We start from the raw sequence: 15,830 nt of genomic DNA on the forward strand, positions 1-15,830 counted from the left end.
TGTACCACAGGAAGTAAAGCTAGTACAACAGCACAATTTAACACATACTTTACTGATTCGATACTGTCACTTTCTAAAATTAACAGCATTGCTCCTTTAACCATCCTGTTGGCACCCAGTGTAGCCAGTGATACCTTCTACTTTAAATATGTCCAAACCAACACCATAAAAAATTGCTCACCAAACCAAAATCCACAACCTTAGCAGCTGACAACGTACCTACAGAATATCTTAAAGTAATAGCTGATGTCATCTCCTGTCCTATCTCCATCCTCATTAACGACTATCTTGGAGAACCACATTACATTAATTTGGATAATATCATACATTATCCCACTACACAAAGCAGGGAACTCTGCTGAAGTCTCAAATTACAGGCCCATAGCTATTTTATCTCCCCTAGCCAAATTATTAGAAAAAACATACCCACACCCAACTAGTGAACTACCTCTTATGTAACCGTCTCTTATCTAATGCCAACCGTAGCACCATTACTGCCCTTTTAAGTCTTACTAATACCATTAACCAATACAGAAGTGAAGGTAAACTAGTGTCTTTCGTATTAATGGATCTGTCCAAAGCTTTTGACACTGTCACCAGAAACTCCTCGCTGAACTCTCTGACCTAAAACTCAATCATGCTTCTCTTGCTTTGGTTGCAAAACTACCTGACTGGTCAACAATAAACTGTTAAATGGCAACAAAATTTGTCTTCTGATTTGCCTGCCACCACGGGGGTTCCCCAGGGCTCAATTCTAGGTCCTCTTCTCTTTAGTACTTTTACCAGTAAACTTCATACTGCAACCCATCATGTATATCTTATCATTTATCTGAGCTGCTCCCACCCTACAACAACTTAAAGAAATGGCACACCAGTCCTTCTCTGCTGTGGAATCCTGACTCTCAAACTCACAATTAATTCTTAACCCAAACAAAACTAAACTTATGAACCTTTGACCTGCTAAAGCCATAGAACGTCCACCTTCATTTCATATCTATGCCTCCAACAATACTATAATAACTACAGTAATCCAAACAAAACTGCTTAGGTGCCCTAATCGACAATAATATGAAATTTGACAAATTTGTATCTCAAACTATCAAAAAGACACCTATAAAACTAGGACCACTATTCAGAACCAAACCATTTCTCACCAACAATATAAAACAGGCAATTGCCAGAGTCCATCTACTCTCTAGTCTCCTGTATGCCTTCCCTATTTTTACCAACGCAAAGAAAACAGATTTAGCAAGACTAGAAACCTGCTACAACAAAATACCCAAATTCACTACAAATTCCCTGCAGGATCCCACCACTGCTCTGCTGTGCAACAACTTATCTGGTTAGAATGACCCCACTAATTAAGTTGTACTCAGCTGATCACTGACCACAGACTAACAAGAGAACCAATCCCCCGCCCTCCAAAATGTACTCCAACCCTGTACCAGTAGTCGGGTCCTATGTTCTTCTAATCAATCACTACTACAAATCACCAAATCCAATAATAGTGCTGGGGACTCTCTCTCTATTCATACCATATCACCAAAATCTGGAACACAATCCCTCGTACTATCAGAAGTACAGTTAACCCTGCACACTTCAGAAAAAAACAAAAGACACCTGTTTTCCAACTGGCTGTGCCTGTGCTCTAGCCCTGGCTAATTCACACTTCTTGTCTGTTAGTTTACATCCTTCAGCTTTCCATCCTTTAATACCTGTGATATGTAACTATTTATTCTCACCTGCTACTCCACTATCAAACCATACATTTTTACTTTTCTATCCATTTTTCTCCTGCTATGAAACCCAACTCTGTGTCATTTTTCCCTTCATGTAACTACCCTAATACTGGTTTATCTTTACCTGCCCCTTACCTTATTTACTTTTATCCCTCCTGCTTGTCTGTCTCTCTACTAAATTGCCTACTACCTGATTTCTCCTCTTCCATTTTCCCTATGTATACCCCACACTTTCCCTTTTAATTCCTTCTGCCTGTCACCCTTTTTCTCTCATCTTGTCTCTCACCCCTGTTCTACATGATCTTCTAGAACATTCTCTTGTAGATTGTATGATAATCCAATGTTTGTATAAAAGTGTTATTCTATCCATTATTGTTAATTTTATGGTATCCATGAAGTACATATTTTGGTTCTGAAGTAATTTTTTTGCAATCATTTTGTCCAGGGAAGTAAATAGTGTGGGAAGAAATAGCCAGGGAATTGTTATGGCTAGGCTTGTATAGGCCCTAGGGCTGATGGCCTAGTACCAACCTATGAACCTATATTCTTTATATCTGTGTAACCTTGGTATTATAAGCTACCTTATTGGGTTATGAAATAAATCTTTGTAGTCATTTTGGTAATCGTTGTATCTATATGACATTTTGCTATTGTCTCTGGAGCTTTCCTCCCTGTGCTGCCACTGAAAATGGGCTCATGCCCAGTCAGACTTTCCCAGTAAACAAATGTCAAATAAGTAGATAATAAAAATAAATTGTCTCATGCATTGGAGTATGCTTGGCTATTCCATCTGCTGTAAAGAAACAGAACCACAGCCATCTAAAGTCCTCCGTAGCTGCCCACTGGTAAGTCTTTTCATAAAGGCATGGGCTTACACATAAATATCTTCTACCATTTTTTTTCTTATTTGTACAGCAAACAGTCCTTAATACTCAATATCATGCAACGTCACATTGTTCATTTTTTTAATATTTTTATTAAATGTGACATTTTTAAATGGTGTCATGGGTACACATACAGTAATAAAAAATACAGCAAACTAGAAACATTTTCATTGTTGTTTTCAGGCAGTATACATATGTTTCCAACAATTTCACTCCAGCAATATATGAATTGCTCAAGTCCTGCCTTCTTTACAAAAGATGATGAGAACTGACATGACTGTCCTTTGTCTAACTACAAGGAGGCATTGTTAGGGCTATATCTGCATTGTTAACCCCCCCCCCCCCCCAGTGCTCGTCTTTCTCAGTCATCATCTCACTGTGTATTCTGAAGATCTCTGACTTTGAATCCAAGGCCTAGTCTCGCATGTTTTTGCCACTCTCTCTGTCCCGAACCTGCTATTTTCTGCCTTTCTGTGCCTGCTGAGGGCAGCTTATGGTTGCACCATTCATTATCTGTCTTGACTGAGCTGCTGTCAGTCTTGTAGGGACAGATCAATAATCAACCTCCTGACAGATGATCCGGAGTCTGACTTCCTCATTTCACTTTGTACTCTGTAGTGAAAACAAATGTTGTGGTGTAGTCAGGTACAGTTACATTACAGAGGTATTGTTTTCCATGTGCCTTGCTAGAGTGCCAGCTATCTTGCTTGACAAGTACTTTTTTTTAAGTTTGTTATTATTACATTTTGCCAGCTAGTTATGCGTGTCACTTCCAACATAATTGATTACTATAAGGAAACCTTCTATATTTCAGCCTTAAATCTTGCATTTGTCTGTGTCAGATTCATACTGCAACTGTAAAGTACCCTTTCATTAACTGGCAAGAACAAAAGGGGATTATTACACATCCTGGACATTTATGAAGACACTTTTTTTAGGAGCATGGCATTACACACCAAATATGCAAAGTAGTAATTATAACAATAGAATATTTTATTGTACACACCTACTTAAAATAGTGATTCTGTTGCTTCTGAAATGCTGAAGATCAAAAAATGCTAAGTCTTGCATTAATCAATGCACTTATACGTCTAAAACTATCTTTGTGTTATAATCAAAGGCTATTCTAAATGTCTACTTTATAAAAGTTATACTGTTTTTCTTTTGAAAGTGTATTCATGTAACTTGTTAAACTCTGTAAATCAGATTACACTTCCCATATTTTCTTGTATTCTGAGCAGTGTTTACAAACCCTTGTGTAGTCAGAAGATGATGGTTTGTCTTGAGTTCATTATCTTGTTTGACAAACAGGCTTTTTGTCAATAGAACGGATGACATAACTCTATGTTCAAAATCACATTGACAGCACCTGTTCACATGTCATTATTTGAAAGCATCAATCTTTTTTAATCAACATTTATCATGTCTTACACAAACGCATGTTGTTTTCCATTGTAAGTGCATGTCTAAGAACCAAGAGACAGACAGACAAAGTTCTCCTGTACTGCCAAGGTGACTTCTTTGCTCACGTTTTATACGTCTCATGTGAATGAACTGGAGAAACAGGTTCTGTTGTTTTGCTTAAAAGACGATAGCATGATCCTAGTACAGCATTTTCATATCAAGACAATTTGCCATGGTAAATGGAGTTCGTCTTTCTTTCTTTCGAATATTATATCATTTGTGGGATCTTTTTCCAGAGCAGGTTAAAACTGCTTGCTTGCTTTGATGAGGTGTATAAATGTTCTTTGACTGAAAAAAAGTAGATGGCACGTTTCGCTACTTGGATGTCTGACAAGGGTCTCTTCACCAAACTAATTTTAGTTTCTGTTAAAACAGCATCTACAAAACTGCAACTTGTAGACCTTGACAGTGAGCCGAATGTAGAGACTTTGAAAAAAGAGGGTAACCGAGTTCAGGCTGAGAAGGTACTCCACTGTCTAATGTTTTTTTCAGTACAACAGTTTAGAAGTTGTGGTTTATAGTGGGGCTGACTTTTTTATTTCCTACATTAGTGTGATTAACACCAAGGTTTTATAAGAGTTCTAATTTTGCAGTGGGCCTTTTGCATTTTCTGTAGCTTATCTGTCTAGCATTTATAAAAATGTTCACATTTATGTGGCAGTTATGCCTATGGTTTTGCACTGTGGAGCAGAATATGAATTACAGAAAGAACTTGTATTCTACTTGTAAGAGAATTATTGCTTTTTGTTGGACTATACTGACAGGCTGTTTGAGATTATGATAGGCATTTCAGGACAAAATGCATTTCCTGTAATAGTACAGTACTAGTGGGGTAAAACGTTGGAAAATGTGTGTATACATATATTTTTCTTAATATTTCCTCTTATATGTATGTCATAAACCTGTCATAGGACTTTAAGTTCCCCAAGATTATGTCCTACGCTTCCTGTAGGTATGGGCTATAATACAGAATAATCTTTCAGTGAGGTGTTTATGAAGGAAGGGGTGTCACTTGTCAAGAGAAAATGACCGTTATTGAACACAGGAGGAAAAGTTGTGGCACAAAATGTATACTCTGTTCCTGTTTTGTTCTCTAACTGTTACCCTGAAAAACAAAAACATTTTGTAAGTCCTTGTAGTAGTTATATGGCTTGATAAGTGATAGGCACTCAAAGCCTTAGCCCATCATTAAGGAGGGACAAGTTTGTGAAGGTGAAATTTGAAAGCATATTAAAAGATTTAGAAAACTCATGAAAAGCATTCAGGTGAGGACAAGTCCGGCTAACTTTAGAGGTCTCTGTTACTGTATAACTATTGGCAACCTCACAGATTGCAGGGCTTCCTCATTCCATTTCCCAAGAAAAGTTGCTTGCTTACGTTGTACACGCTGTATTATAAATGTTCAGCAAACTTGTCCCCAAGTTTTTTTTTCATTAATACCACAGAAGCTTTATGGTAGGGCAGAACCATAACCCTGTGCTGGAGTAACATTTATTATTCTTTTTTATTTTAGTGTTAAACTATGAACAAATACATAAATTAAAAGGCTGGCTACAAATGAAGGAATGGCTGTGTTCAAAAGTCTTCTAGAGAACAGCATTTATTTGAGGGGTGAAGTAATGGTAACCCCTGAATCTCCTGACCATGAGAGAGCCACTGGGTAATTTCTTATCACTAGGTCTAGTTTGCATCTGTTGCACAACATTGCAGATGGCTTTGATGTTGAGCAAATCATATCAGTCATTTCTTGTAAGGATCACACACACACATAGCTGACCATTATGAACACTTACCCAGTCTGGCCCATTTAAGTCTGTAAGTTCCCTATGTGTTTCCTTATTATGGCCACCCCTTGCATTAGAGCCTGCAGTTGTTTCAGCCTCCAGCAGTTCCTGTGTCTGGATGTTCTGTTTGTGCACTATCCATAACCCTGTCCCAAGCTTTAGACTGTTGTATTGTTTCACTGCCAGACGGTGGAATCTTGTTCCGTTCTGTATGGTACTTTAATGTCTCTAATACAGAAAACTCACTCACTTCTGTTGGATTCTTTCAGTGCTTTAACGTGCCCTCACTTGAACAGTGATGCAATCTTTCTGTCACTCTTTTTACCATATCCTCTGTCATCTTTGCCTGTTCCGTTATACTGGTAAGTATATTTTGTTGTTCCTCGCTGTACTTGTCAAATATCCATATACAGCAAAATAAAAACCTTCATTTTTTTCCTGAGTCACAGTGTCCCTTCCTATGTAGACCTGCATCCTGTTTGCTTTATTTATGGACCAGTTGCACTAGCATCTCTTTGTTGCCATTTTGTAAACTTGCAGTTTCCTTCATTCTGGTCTCTTTCAAGTACACCTTAAATAATAGTTAGCGGGTGTGTGTGAGCATTTCATTTTCATTCAGTAGCGTTGTCGCCTCATAGCAAGACATTGTCCCGTTCGATTCTCAGCTAGAGCGTCTTCTGTGTGGAGGCATACATGAAAGGGGCATGCCTTCATTGAAGGTTGTGCATCAGGGCTGGTAACCCAGTATGTAAAAATCCACTACCAATCATTAGCGGACCGGAGTTCTGCTGTGGTGACCCCTAACCGGGAAAAGCTGAAAGAAACAAGCAAACAAACTGGTTTATAATACGTTGAATAGCATTTACAGTGTTCATTATTCAATTATTTTATTAACTATGACTTCTTCTGGTGTTCTAGGGGAGAAGTGATAGATTAATGAGAGAATGTCTCAGGTTAGGTAATAATAACACAGAGCATTACTGTGGATATAGACTGAGCTGCGGGCAGCCATGGTGTTGCAGCGGTTAGCATTGCCGCCTCACAACAAGAGGTTCTCCAGTTCAATTCTCAGCTGGGGTACTTTCTGTGTGGAGTCTGCATGTCCTCCCTGTGGTCGCGTGGGCTTCCTCCGGGTGCTCCGGTTTCCTCCCACATCCCAAAGACATGCAGTAGGTGGATTGGACACTCTAAATTGGCCCTAGGTGTGAGTGTGAGTGTGTGTGTGTGTGCCTTCTGTGGAAGGTTGGGTGCCGGGCTGGCAACTCAACACCGTAAAAACTCCTCTGCCAATCATGAGCATACAGATGATCCGCTGTGGCGACCCCTAACCGGGAAAAGCCGAAAGAAGAAGAAGAAGAAGACTGAGCTGCAGTGGTGAGTTATACACTCCACGCTGTTAATTACAACGTAGTGCATTGAACATGGTGATTACACTCCATTATCTGGAAAAAGACAAAGCAGATAAGTGCTACTCTAGCATGAGACCAGATCTTTATCAAATGTTAAGCCCTCTTGTTTAACTTCTTAAGGCTGAGTTTCAAGCAATGCAGTCAAATCTGCAACTACTGACCAGCAAGCAACAGTGGCGGAATAAAAAACAGATTTGATTCTGTTTGCGGTCTGTGCGAGAAATGTGTCCATGACTCGTTCTTATACACTTAGGAAATTGCTAGAATAACAGAATTCATATTAGCATGCATTTTTCTGAAGGATATGAAGTCTGAAACTCAACATTATTTAGTGACTTCAGTCCTCAGTGATTTGCCATAAAACCTCAGATTTTATGAGAAACAGACCAAACATCAAACCTATGATCCAAAAAATCTGGACATTCTCTCAAAATCTGGACAGCTGAGAGACATAGTAAGGTGAGTGTAAACATAAGAGTCTGTGTAAGACTGTCTTTCTTAAAGCACTCACCAAGTACTTTACGACTTTAAAAGCCAGCAATACACTTAGAGCTTTTTTTCCCTGTAATTATTAGTACGTGGGGTAGATGAAGCTCTAGGCACTACAAAGAATTATGACTGGATCTTCAGTCATGACCCTTTATTATGTCTTGATAATGATACAAAGATTCACCTTTCAAGCTGAATTTCTTGGCATCCATGTCTCAAAAACATAATAAGGACGGCGCAGTGGTGCAGCGGTTGCATTGTTGCCTCACAGCAAGAGGTTCTCTGGTTCGATTCTTGGCTGGGGTGCCTTCTGCGTGGAGTTTGCTTGTCCTCCCTGCATTCGTGTGGGTTTCCTCTGGGTGCTCTGGTTCGATTCTCGGTTGGGGTGCCTTCTGCGTGGAGTTTGTGTGTCCTCCCTGCATTCGTGTGGGTTTCCTCTGGGTGCTCTGGTTCGATTCTCGGCTGGGGTGCCTTCTGTGTGGAGTTTGTGTGTCCTCCCTGCATTCGTGTGGGTTTCCTCTGGGTGCTCTGGTTTGATTCTCGGCTGGGGTGCCTTCTGCATGGAGTTTGTGTGTCCTCCCTGCATTCGTGTGGGTTTCCTCTGGGTGCTCTGGTTTGATTCTCGGCTGGGGTGCCTTCTGCGTGGAGTTTGTGTGTCCTCCCTGCATTCATGTGGGTTTCCTCCAGGTGCTCTGGTTTGATTCTCGGCTGGGGTGCCTTCTGTGCAGAGTTTGTGTGTCCTCCCTGCATTCGTGTGGGTTTCCTCTGGGTGCTCTGGTTTGATTCTCGGCTGGGGTGCCTTCTGTGCAGAGTTTGTGTGTCCTCCCTGCATTCGTGTGGGTTTCCTCTGGGTGCTCCGGTTTGATTCTCGGCTGGGGTGCCTTCTGTGTGGAGTTTGCATGTCCTCTCTGCATTCGTGTGGGTTTCCTCTGGGTGCTCTGGTTTGATTCTCGGCTGGGGTGCCTTCTGTGTGGAGTTTGCATGTCCTCCCTGCATTCGTGTGGGTTTCCTCTGGGTGCTCTGGTTTGATTCTCGGCTGGGGTGCCTTCTGTGTGGAGTTTGTGTGTCCTCCCTGCATTCGTGTGGGTTCCCTCTGGGTGCTCTGGTTTGATTCTCGGCTGGGGTGCCTTCTGTGTGGAGTTTGTGTGTCCTCCCTGCATTCGTGTGGGTTTCCTCTGGGTGCTCTGGTTCGATTCTCGGCTGGGGTGCCTTCTGTGTGAAGTTTGTGTGTCCTCCCTGCATTCATGTGGGTTTCCTCTGGGTGCTCTGGTTTGATTCTCAGCTGGGGTGCCTTCTGTGTGGAGTTTGTGTGTCCTCCCTGCATTCGTGTGGGTTTCCTCTGGGTGCTCTGGTTTGATTCTCGGCTGGGGTGCCTTCTGTGTGGAGTTTGTGTGTCCTCCCTGCATTCGTGTGGGTTTCCTCTGGGTGCTCTGGTTTGATTCTCGGCTGGGGTGCCTTCTGCGTGGAGTCTGCATGTCCTCCCTGCATTCGTGTGGGGTTTCACTGGGTACTTCAGTTTCCTCCCACCTTACAAAGACATGCATCTGAAGTGTTTCTACCCGGGCCTTCGCTGAAAATTGGCTACGTTCCAAGTCGGACTTTCCTAGTAAACAAATGTGAAAAAATAAATAAAAAATAATAAGCAGGTTATGATTACAGACCCACTCATAATCCTCTGTTACCTCATAGGTGTGATTATTAGTGCATGTTCCATTCACCCAGTTTAATATGTTTATTTAGACCTTAGCTGTTTTTCTAAGCATGCTGTATCTGCTAAAATTAAAGCATAGATTTTTTTTTCATGGCGGGGCAGCAGCCATTTTGTTAGATCATTCTGTAGTGTTTTCCTACAGTAAGTAAATGAAAAGGCTGTTCTGCAGTTCATGCTGTGAGTTTCTTTGTTATTTCTCATGTGGTAAATATTTGCAGAAGATGTGGCATTTACCTTTATTGCTGCTTAAGCCCATTCTGAGCTGGATTATCACTATAATTTGGCGGTACAGGTGTGTGGCACCTACTGAGTGACATCAGATACAGCTAAAGTCTGGAGAGAACTTTTTACAGGATCTGTGCTAAATGCACAAGTTCATCTCAAAGTATAATTATGCACTGCGTGTACATTTTGGTGTGTGTTGACATTTTATTTCAAAACTCTGAAATTTGAAGGTACAGTTAACAGGTATACCACCACATAACTAGACTCTGGCACTGCACTTCCAGTAAGGAATATTTATTTGCTTACATGTTAAATTTACTTTCATTTGTCAGCTGGATGCACCTGTTCTTTAGAGCTCATTCAGAGTGGAAAGTCAGAGGGAAAGACTACAAAATAAGCTATACACACCTGTATGACAGTTTAACATGTAAAGATAGCAAATAATTACAGAACATTAGCATGATTCATGTTGTGTACCATCAAGATAGGACAATAAACAAAATCTGAGCTATATGTCATACTTTTACACTAAGCATTCAGTGTTAGAACAGCTGACGAGAATTCGTAATTACCCAGAACTCATTTTATCAGTGCGTCCAGGAACAATTATTGGAGCGTCCATCTCCCATATAACATGTTACTCAGCCACAATTGTATTTAGTAGACCACTATCATCTTTGAGAATAGCCAGAGTGGAGTGAAGAAGGGAATCTGTACATAACAGGCTGTTATGTAAGGTTGTCAACCCCTTAGAAGACTGATAGAAGTATTTGAACATCTGACATTGACTAGTGTGACCCTCAAGAAATTGTGTTCCAGGGTTTTCTATGTATACAGCCTGATATCTGGTGAGCACAGTATCAGAGTCAATATGTGAATAGCATTTTTTGAAGGTAGAATAGTATGTTACAAGCTTTAGTCTTAGTTTCTTAAAAACATGTGGCCAGCTGTAGAGAGGAGCATGTTGCTCAGTATCTTTGCTATCTGAAACTTTCCGCAATGGTAAATGCTGGTAGATCTGCACCTTGTCGTGATAAATACACTTGTGTGCCCCACTGTACCTCAGAGTCATGCCATCTGGAGCCCATAAACTACAGGAATAGCCTCCCTTAATGAAGTGGCCAAGGGTGAGAACCCACACAAAAAGTGTTTAAAACGCACATCAGAGTGAAAAATACAAGTTAAGAGGACCCTGGACAAACTATGGTTACTGGGACCCACTTCTGGGCAAACTATGGTTGTGGAGACCCACTTCTGGCACCAGACTGCTGTGTGGTTCCCACCAGTGAGCAACATTTGGTTCTTTCATCAACATAGCCCAGCCAAGCAGAGCTCAAAATGGCTACATGAGGTGTGGTACCCTGGTAAGCTGTTCGTTTTTGAAAGAAAAAGACTGTGAATTCCCCTCAGATCTTGCCTGCTAACTGCTTAAATTTATATCTTCACCCCAATATGTGTTTATTTACAGTGTTTTTTCTTCCTAACAGTAAGATTTATTAGCAAAGGGATTTTCATGTTTAATCATTATTAATTACCCCATATTATTACTGTTAATAATCATTACTGTCTTGTCAGTTTAGCACAGATGTCATGCTGCTGACAGGCTTCTTTCTGTAGCCCTGGGTTCGATTCCCTTTTATCTATTCTTGCAAAACAATGTGATTTGACACTTAAGAAAGTTGTTTAGGTAGATGGCACTGTCTGGTCTCCCTTGAAAATAAGTATTTGTGGCTAATGAACTTACTTTGTTAGCACACAGAGATATGATTTCTTTGGTTGGGTTTTCAACGAGTTCATACTCACCAGCTTTTCAATTGAGCCTTCTCTAAACAGAGAACAGCTGTCCCAATAATTTAAGTCAGTTTAATAATTAAGTTAAATGTGATGTAATGCAATATATCACAGTAGTTCTATTCATTTGTTACATTAACATTTGCTGTAAATACTAATGTAGTTCCCCTTACAGGTATCGGAGAAATTCAGCATCCTTAGGAGATTTAGCAGCTTTTTGCATGTTAATAGCCTTGTTTTGTTTTCTGACCCCACTGACAAGCATGCTAACTCCAAAGAGAGCATCACGGCTGGTTGACATTAGATCTTGTTTATAAATGCTGTCGTCAAATTCACTGTAGTGCTGTAGACCTCGTTGTTAACTGCAGGGAATTTGGGGACATGTAGCTATGTAGACAAAGATATTTAGAATATCTAGACCTAAATCATGAAATTGTTTGCAAGCCAAGCAGTTGTCATTGGCAGCCACATAAATGCTGTGAGCACAGCTCAATTGGTTTAGGTCTTCACAGTAGCCTCGATGGTTTACATATTCTGTGTGTCGACTTGTGAGCATGCATTAGCTCTGATTGTGTGCAATTGTCAGTATTTTTCATTTCAGCAAAGATCAGCCATCTAGTTCTCTTAATTCTTATGTTCTTTGTATTCCTGTGCACCTTTGCAAACTGCAGTTTCAGGCAGCTTTTATTGCAAGCATGTCTAGAACATGTAAGGTCCCTCACTGTGTTGTGCACATGGCATACTCAGCAAGGGGTTCACAACTTTGTAACATCACAAATTGAATGCTAGTGGAAGGAGATCTATTTAAGGAAACCTGATTTCTCAAATAAGATTTGGCTGGCTAAGGGACATTTCCCAAACTGGCTTGTGTATATGACATAAAAGCAGTAGACCTGCAGTTCTGCTACTCCCTAAACTACTGTTGTTCTACAGTAAAATTGTGGGGTGATTGCTGCCTTCACCACAATGCTTGAAGTGCTTGGGAGCAGTCATCCAAATGTACTGTGGTGTGCCATGCACATTTGGATGGGGACAGGTATCACCACAGTACTGTGGGGTGCCATGCACATTTGGATGGGGACAGGTATCACCACAGTCTGTGGAGTGCCATGCACATTTGGATGGAGATGGGTATCACCACAGTCTGTGGTGTGCCATGCACATTTGTATGGGGATGGGTATCACCACAGTACTGTGGTGTGCCATGCACATTTGGATTGAGACATGTATCACCACAGTCTGTGGTGTGCCATGCACATTTGGATGGGGATGGGTAACACCACAGTCTGTGGTGTGCCATGCACATTTGTATGGGGACGGATATCACCACAGTACTGTGGGGTGCCATGCACATTTGGATGGAGACTGGTATCACCACAGTCTGTGGTGTGCCATGCACATTTGGATGGGGACAGGTATAACCACAGTACTGTGGGGTGCAATGCAAATTTGGATGGGGACAGGTATCACCACAGTACTGTGGGGTGCCATGCACATTTGGATGGGGACGGGTATCACCACAGTCTGTGGTGTGCCATGTACATTTGGATGGGGATGGGTATCACCACAGTCTGTGGTGTGCCACGCACATTTGGATGGGGATGGGTATCACTACAGTACTGTGGTGTGCCATGCACATTTGGATGGGGATGGGTATCGCCACAGTCTGTGGTGTGCCATGCACATTTGGATGGGGATGGGTATCACCACAGTACTGTGGGGTGCCATGCACATTTGGATGGAGATGGGTATCACTACAGTCTGTGGTGTGTCATGCACATTTGGATGGGGACAGGTATCACCACAGTCTGTGGTGTGCCATGCACATTTGGATGGGGATGGTTATCACCACAGTACTGTGGGGTGCCATGCACATTTGGATGGGTATCACCACAGTACTGTGGTGTGCCATGCACATTTGAATGGGGATGGGTGTCACCACAGTACTGTGGGGTACCATGCACATTTAGATGGGGATGGGTATCACCACAGTACTGTGGAGTGCCATGTACATTTGGATGGGGATGGGTATCACCACAGTCTGTGGTGTGCCATGCACATTTGGATGTGGACGGGTATCACCACAGTACTGTAGGGTGCCATGCACATTTGGATGGGGATGGGTATCACCACTGTACTGTGGGGTGCCATGTACATTTGGATGGGGATGGGTATCACCACAGTCTGTGTTGTGCCATGCACATTTGGGTGGGGACGGGTATCACCACAGTCTGTGTTGTGCCATGCACATTTGGATGGGGACCGGTATCACCGCAGTACTGTGGGATGCCATGCACATTTGGATGGGGAAAGGTATCGCCACAGATCAATATTACAGGTAACAGTACATAATTTGTAACATTTAAAGTCATACTCTGTAGGAGAAGGTAATGGAGAGACTATGTTTGGGGGTTAGAGGGGACGTAGTTTGGCCTTCTCGGTTTGCAAGATGCAAGGACTTGTGAATATATGCACTGAGGAAATGTCATTTTTGGAAAGTATATTTTCAGCCAGGACAATGTGATTTCAGCTCCTCTATCAAATGAAGACACTGAGCTGTGTTATACTTCTGTCTGTTTACTTGATGGTGCTGTAGTACTCAACCCTGTGTAATGGGTAACAAGAGGTTTGGTGTAAATAAAAGCATAATAAAATGTGAAAGCCATGTGAAATTACACGATCAAACATCAGAAGTTGTTGTCATGGCTTGCAAAAAAGATATATAGATATATATATTGTTTTTGTTTTTTGCCACGTCAATTTCCCATTTAGTGTGGTGCCAGAAGTTATGTAAGTTACTGGTGGGGGGATGTCGGCTCCCAGCAGTTGTGTATGTTACTGGTGGTGGGCTGTGAATACAGCAAAGTTTGGTAACCTGAGGCAGAACAACGTGATAATAGGTTCATAGGCAGATACTAGGCTATCTGCCCTAGGGCATTTATAAGCCTAGGCAGAGTGTATTTGGCTTCCGCCTCCCTATTAGATTAGCCTACTGTGCCTCTGTAAAGTAGGTCACAGAAGGTACCCTTTTAAGGTTAGTTAACTGTGCCTCTGTCTAGCAGGGACACAGGAGAGATCGCAGGGGTGAATTTGCGATTTCCCATCCACGCGTCCAAATTTCGCTTGAAGAGGGTCAGCGAGGGGCTATGTCTAACATGAATTGGGATTCTATTCCAGAGTGAGGGGAGCCTCTGGGAAATTAATCTGTCTCTCCAGCATGCCCTATTTATTTTTGTGCTGAGGTTTAGGTCCCAGGAGCGTGTAGCTCTAAGGGACTTGGATTTTTTGAGGTGGAGCATATCCATTAATTCTGGGTTTGACATGGCTTTGTACGTCAGGCATAGATCGCCTCTGAGTAGGCGGTAAGCAACCGAGTAGAGCTGGAGTTTCTTTAGTCGAGCTGCATAGGACATCTGTTTGTAGCCCATGATCTTCTTGGTGAGGTACTTTTGGGGTCTCTCCAGTTGCTGCAGGTGTCGGGTAAGGTACATCCCAAAAGTGGCATTGTATTCAATTATGGGCCTGATGAGTGACAAGTAGAGGGGCACAATGACCTCTCTTGATCTAGATGTGAACCCTTTCGTGAGAAGGTGGGCTATATAGAAGGCATTTCTGACCACTTTGGCAACGTGATTATCAAAGGCGAGATTACTATCTACGTTGGTCCCCAAATCTCTAATTACTTCTTCCGATGCCAATGGATTACCACCTATGTGGTAATTTGTGGGCACCTTGTTTTTCCCAGAGGGGATGACTATGCACTTTTTAGCATTTAGCTTGAGGCCGTGGCTCTGGCACCAAGCATCCATCTCTGTGAGACCCTTTTGGAGGATGCTTGTGTCAGCTGGAGATTCGATTATGGCCCACAGTTTGCAGTCATCTGCGAACTTTGTCAGCCATAATCCCCCCGTGTTAGCCTGAACCTCAGAGAAGTATATACCGAACAAGAGAGGTCCCAGAACTGAGCCCTGTGGGATGCCACTTGTAACTTGTTTGGATTCGGACATGGCACCTGCGATTGTGACCATGTGGGTTCTATCTCTGAGCCAGTTTGCAACCCATCTTGTGATATAGGGGTTGATATTTAAGCTGGTAAGCTTATTTATGATGCCCAAATGGGGTATTGTGTCAAAGGCTTTTGCGAGGTCCAGGTAGGCTGTGTGGACTACCTTGCCCTCATCTATGGCTTTGGTAACTGTTTCAAAGAAATCAACTAGGTTTAAGAGGCAAGATCTGCCCTTAACAAAGCCGAATTGGGTAGGGTCCAGTGTCTTGAGGCTCCCAATGTCTTTGTTTATGAGTTCCATGATAATACACTCCATAGCTTTACAGAC

At 42.0% G+C, this 15,830-nt stretch overlaps 1 protein-coding gene across 2 annotated transcripts in view; it reads left to right on the top strand.

Annotated features, from left to right (window-relative positions):
• The window catches only part of ARHGAP28 (Rho GTPase activating protein 28), a 1,230,114-nt gene that overhangs the window by 403,325 nt on the left and 810,959 nt on the right, over nt 1-15,830 (top strand). Inside the window, exon 1 of one of the 2 annotated variants that reach the window (XM_044066514.1) lies at nt 4,237-4,551. The exons of the other annotated variant lie outside the window; for it this stretch is intronic. The gene's annotated coding sequence lies outside the window, so the exon portion shown is untranslated. Of the gene's footprint in view, nt 1-4,236; nt 4,552-15,830 lie in introns of those variants that run through there. 2 annotated transcript variants of the gene reach the window in all.

Source organism: Protopterus annectens, chromosome 3.part1, assembly GCF_019279795.1.
Source record: "Protopterus annectens isolate FY-2018-M chromosome 3.part1, PAN1.0, whole genome shotgun sequence".
Taxonomy (NCBI): Eukaryota; Metazoa; Chordata; order Ceratodontiformes; family Protopteridae; genus Protopterus; species Protopterus annectens.